The sequence below is a fragment of the Vicugna pacos genome, chromosome 17 (genome assembly GCF_048564905.1).
Source record: "Vicugna pacos chromosome 17, VicPac4, whole genome shotgun sequence".
NCBI lineage: Eukaryota > Metazoa > Chordata > Mammalia > Artiodactyla > Camelidae > Vicugna > Vicugna pacos.
Genome location: NC_133003.1, coordinates 38,466,526 through 38,472,525, shown reverse-complemented (window position 1 = coordinate 38,472,525; position 6,000 = coordinate 38,466,526). Strand labels below are relative to the sequence as shown.

General features: G+C 38.8%; 1 long non-coding RNA gene across 7 annotated transcripts in view; it reads right to left on the bottom strand.

Moving 5' to 3' along the window:
• Positions 1-730: 730 nt before the first annotated feature.
• The window catches only part of LOC107033065 (uncharacterized), a 620,890-nt gene continuing 615,620 nt past the window's right edge, over positions 731-6,000 (bottom strand). For 6 of the 7 annotated variants that reach the window (XR_012060726.1, XR_012060720.1, XR_012060721.1 and 3 more), the window contains 2 exons: positions 1,938-2,039; positions 731-1,652 (listed from right to left, as the gene is read on the bottom strand). This is a non-coding gene — a long non-coding RNA (uncharacterized lncRNA). The remainder of the gene's footprint in view (positions 1,653-1,937; positions 2,040-6,000) is intronic. The other variant, XR_012060725.1, reaches the window with a different exon arrangement.

Here is a 6,000-nt window from a genome sequence, read left to right as displayed (position 1 = left end):
AGGGACATCTAGTCTCTCTGTACCTTTAATTTGAAGATAAAGTAGATTGCAAAGATAAGGTCTCCTTTATGATGAGATCTCCAATTATGGAAGGAAGTTCTTTGGTTTTTCCAATTTACATATTTTACTCTAATTTTACATTTTTCCCACTTCTCTTTTATCTGCCTATCTTTTCTTACTCCCAGTGCTCATAAAATACAGAAGGCAGAAGTTGGGGGGGGTGGTCTGTCTGACATGGTAACACCAGGAACCGACCTATACAACGGATGCAGATTGACATCTTTTTAGCGATAAGCAACAGTAAGTGAACAAGTTTATCTCCTTTTTTTTTTTTTTAAGTTTGACAAGTGATTTAATTTCAGCTGCAGAAAATAAATAGCCAGGCAGTCAGGAAATTTTCATGTCCCATTTTTCTCTGGGCAGGAATAAATGGGTTTTGTAGGAAGAGATAAAATTAATGAGGACCAGAGTTTCTGAGGAGGTGTCTACAAGGCCCCAGCTGAGATAGTGGACAATTATTTCATTAGACTGCACTACAGGGAGGACTACTGTCTGCCTGACAAGTTCTGTGGGATTGTGAGCAGCCACCTTACCATGAACTTCTCCCCTCAGCCCTCTCTGTATAGGCTGCGTCCTCCAGGATGTATGTGGTCACATATGTGTTTTGACAACATTTTTCTTTTCTTTTCTTTTCTTTTTTTAACCGTGAAAGACAAAATGCACAAGACACTCAAGGAAATCATTTTATTCAGCGTACTGCAATCAGGATAATGCTCTCAATCAGAAACATCTCAAAGAAAAGGAAGGAGCCATCGGGTCTTACAGAGACAAGCAAACAAGGGAGTTACCCCTAGTCTTATGGGAATCACGAGGAAGGATGGAGATGAGTCTTATCTGAGTCACTGAGGCAGGATGAAGGTAAGTCTTAGCTCAGAACAGGTGAGGTCCTAAGGCTGAGAGTGGTCCTTGAGGACAGCTCTTTCTCAGAACCTCAAAGGGTAGGGAGGAATTTTCAACTGTGTCTGGTTTCTTGGAGCACAAGACTCAGGCAAAGTTCAACACTGTCAGTCTTCCCTTTTGTTCAAGATGAATGAGTATAATTTGTCACTGAACATTTCAGAGGTGATCAAAAACAGGGTCTAGGAAATCGTGTCTTGAAGGATTCTTGTTTGCATTTCTTCAAACCCAGTTGAACCATTTGTTGAGAGGTGGTGGCAAAAGTCAGTTTTCTTAGAGTTTGGAAATCAGGCATCTTAAAAGAGGAATGCATTAAATGAAGAAAAATTAATATAAAAGGTTGTATTCCAATAGAAAGCCAGAAATGGAACCATGAGGATAACTAGTTCACTGGATTCCGAGAACTCTGTGGAGGAAAATCTTCCGATTGTGCAGTTATGCATTCCTTGATGCCCTTGAGCTAGAACACTGATGCTCTGGGTGATGCTGTCCACAGCACTGGTTACCTCTAGTACAAGTGCATGCATGACTGGACTACCTTAATGGTCCAGACTATTGACCAGAGAGAATTCAGGTCCTTGCACAAATGGCTGCATAAGAGTCCTTTGAGGTTAATATCAAGTCTCTGGGCTTCAGCTTGCAGGACTTATTCAGATTTTGGAGTGTGAGAGGGATCTGGGCAGTAGACTTTAGTTCTTGATGATGCCAAAGCAAAGGGAAGAAAAATTGGAAACACTAGTTTGGAGAACTGTAGCCAGATATCAAAGGAAATGGGAAGAACTGAAAATTTTGTATGGATTGACAATTTGAGCAAGGCAAAAACTGCAGTGCAATTTACAAGTAGGTACCAACAGAGATAAGATTTCTAGAACCCATTAATCTGTTTGAAGAAATCACCAAATGGTCCGGCCATGAAACCAAAAGAAGTCAGCACCTGAAATCAAGCAAGTACTCAAAGAGAATAAAAATCACATCCTTACCTTGTTGCCAAGGGGTAAGTGTCCAGAGGACAAGATCAGGAATCGGACTCAATGTTGGCTCCTCAGTTCGCCAGCCAGGGAAGGACTGCCCGTGCTACCTAGCTGGAAAAAGCAGAAATCTAAAGATGAGGTCTAATGCTACCCAAGCCACATCCCCAAACTGAAAGACAAAACACACAGGCCAAATCAGGAGATGATTCTATTCAGGCTATTGCAATAGGGAGAACTTATAAATGAGGACAATTTCCAAGAAAAGAAGCGAGTCGAAGGTTTGAGAGAGGCACATAAACAAGAAACAAGGAGTCTTCTGGGAGTCAGGAGGAAGAATGGAGACAGATCTTATTTGGGAGGCAAGATAGAGGTTGGTGTTGTCTCGGAATATGGGAAAGCAGGGTAGTCCTTTGTGTTTAGCTGTTTCTCAGAATGCAAAGGAATAGCCGGGGTGTTGGTGGGGCTGTATGGAATTCTCAGCCATCATCTCCGCTTTGGGGAGCTCAGACTCAGATCAAGATCAACATTGTCTCCATTTTCCAAAGAGTTACTTCAATATTTACATTAACAGGAACATACACATGACTACTCAGGAAACAAACAATTGGTATGTAGTAGACTAGGTACAGTGTTAGGTCTAACTGCTAGTCTAATACTTGACCTTCCCCAAGCGTTCTCCAGCTTTTTCTTGGACTCTTTTATTGACAAGGAAACCCATGTACCTGAGAAGGCAACTGATTCTACTTTGACTCACCTCTGTTGCAAAGGTTTTGGGTTTTTTTCCCCCTCTCAATTTTGAAAATGACTTTTATCTACATGTCAGTTCTAACCATTGGGAAATGTACAATATTAGACCATAGAAACACTATCAATATGATACTGGAAAATACAAAATTTAGTTGGAAAACTATAATTGACCCCTATCTTTAAAAACCCTGCTCGGACTTCGTAGTAGACACTTTGAAATTGCTAGCAAAATGGTAGCAATTTGGATTAATTAGCAGAAAGGTAATTTACAATTAATGAAAATTCTGAATTAGAGAATACAGTATTTAAAAGAAACTCTGGTTTATTACTTTCCACCACATTCTGTGACTCAAATTCACTATGGGAACTTGCCTAGAAGATCATCTTAGGAGACCTACTTTAATAAGAATTACTTATAATTAGCATAATAATTTCATATGCAAATGGTACTTCTAAAGTACTTGAAATTTACTCTTACGTATTTTATACATTCCCATTTGCAGTCTTATTTACACCTTTAATTTGAGCTTTCTATGAAGAACGACTTTTCCCTAATGAAGAGTCAACTTGAAGCCAGCTCCACAAACTCTGAGCTAGCAAACCCAAATCAATGAGATTTTACTTCATATATGTTAAATAGTACTATATATAACAAAAATACTGATTCTTAGTGATGTACTATTATAATAAAACTCTACTCCTATTTAAATTCTGTAGCGTTTATATATACATGATTTATGATAGGTTGGGAAAGAAACTAACTTATTGCAAGTAATTGGATGTGAAAGGCTTTAAAATTCATACTGTAACTGCCGGTACTATATACCGTATATCTTCATCTGGTACTTTCAAAGAAATAGCACTTTTGAACACTATTTTCAGAAAATAGTTCTGCGATGCCCAAAATCTTAGTTCATCTGTAGAATCAATAGGAGAAAACTGTAACCAACAGCACATTAATAGGTCTTTAAAACAAATATAAACTAAAATGAAAAAAAAAATGTGTTTCCCCAAATTTACATCTAAAGGGTAAAAAATTATGCAAAATAGTTTCTAACTTTAGCTACCTGGGACACTATCTTTAATTTAACTCTGAGAGAAAATGCTTTGGACTGCTTTGAGGTTTAAATTTTCCCCCCCCCATTTGGCAAGCATCATGGGCCACAATTTTAAAATCTGATTCTTTCTCAATCTACCTTTTGCAGTTTCCGACTCTCCCATCTATCTCTCGGGGCTTGCAGGCTGTGTTTACGTTATGCCAAAGAGCTGAAGCAAAAGTGGAATTTCAATTCATCACCCAGATGTTTCCAAACTCCATGGAGCCATATTTGGAATTGTATATATAAAATATCCCTATAATTTATTAATTTTTCTTCCCCACCTGGATGTTTTGGCATCAAGTCACTTTATGTCTGGCAACTCCTGGGAATTTCATATGAGGGCCTGGGATGGGGGTTTCTTGCTCATCAGTCTGCTTTCATCTTGAAGTCCAGCCAGATTGGTGGGGGCGGGAGGGGCTAGACATTCCCCAAATGCCCGATGGTTAGAATTCAGGTATTTTTTTTTAAGAAGAGTGGGAATGCAAAACCAGGATCAGTAAAAAGTATGCTTACTGCTTCTGAATAGTGATCAAGATAGAAAGCTAATTTGCTTTTTATTACTTAAAAATAAAATGTGTATGCGTAAGTGTATACGTGTGTGTGTGTACATATACATATGGTGTCACTTTGTCATCAGAATAAAAAAGTTCCTTCTTCTTAAAAGAAGTTAATAAGGTAGTTCTCGTTTTGGAGCTAGAAGCTCCAAGAAATTCGAGTCTGCTTCATTCCTTTCACAGATAAATAAACTATGGCCGAGACAGGTGAGGTGACTTCTCCAGGGGGGCAGAGTGCACTGAAAAGGAACTGAGACCAGAACCCAGGTCCAAACAAGCCGTGCACTGAATGTTGACACGGTAGGTTTCTTTATTTTGCCACTGGGAACAACTATTAGGATAAATAAGGCTTTTATTACTTTAAATGCCAAATTATATCAGGATAATTCTCATATCAAAATGGGCTTAGAAAGCTTTCATGTTGTTTAAATGATACAAGCACTGAATCAAATCCTGCCTTTGGACTGTCACATGTCATTTATACTAGGGTCTCATGGCAGTTAATAGGAACCTAGCCTCTGAGCCTCAGTTTCTCCTTCTGACAACCCAGAAGACGAATACCAGCCTCACAGAGTGGATGTAGAGGTGAACCAAATGTGTGTAAAGTCCCTGCCCTGGCACAAACTTAAGTGTTGAATAAATGGTCAAGTGATGATGGTGACCTGTAAATTTCACCCTGGAAGGGACAGTAATGTTTCCATGAACATCTAGATGGAAGACCAAAGTGTAGGCTATCAATCTTCCACCACAGCAAAGTATGCAGTATCACACAGATTTGCTGAATAATGTGTCACATCTGGAAGAAACCAGCTCATGAATCATAGAAGAAGCTGCTGTGGTTAAAAAAAAACAAAAATGTAAGCTCAACCGTGATAAAGAAATTGCTTTTACAATGCGGTGCAAGAGTGAGGTGTTTTTTTTTTTTAAATATACGAAGTTAATATTCAAAAGACCTTTGCTAGACCTTGAGAGACTGCTTCTAACTCTGACAAAAAAAAAAAAATTGCACATTGCACCAAACAATCTAAGCTAACCAACCCACCAAAACTGTCCTGGAGTAGAAATACAGTACATGGCACTAACAAGGCATTAGCACTGTACCCGTATGTCTAATCACTGAACCCTAAGATCGTTTTGCAATCTCTTTCAGCTGCATCTTCTTAAGCAGCTGACCTACCGACTGTCTTTTATCAGAAAGTTAAAAATCATCCCCTTCTAGGTGAAGTGATGAAATGTCTATGCCGGGCAGAGGAGACTTTTTGTGAAAAGATCTCATCTGTCCTACAACGTAGCAGATGCTTGCCATTTAGGGGGGAATATATCTAGAGACCATTGCAAATACAATTTTGCTTAAAAACTGCAGTCAAGTACCACTGAAAAGATTTCAGAATGCCTTTGCATTCTTAGTAAGAATTTTGGCATTTGTGTAAAACAAAGTGTAAAGACAATATTGTGCTATCATGATACTCAATCATGAATCAAGTGATGAGTTCTTGAACTCTAAGCTTGCTATACATGAAATTATTATTAGTACCTGTATTAGTCATACTGCTGCGTAACAAATCACCACAAACTTATAGCTTAAGCAACACACCTTTATCACCTCCCAGTTTCAGGCTGCAATCAAGGTTGCAGAGGAGGCTTGTCTAGCAACAGTCCGCTTTCCTGTTC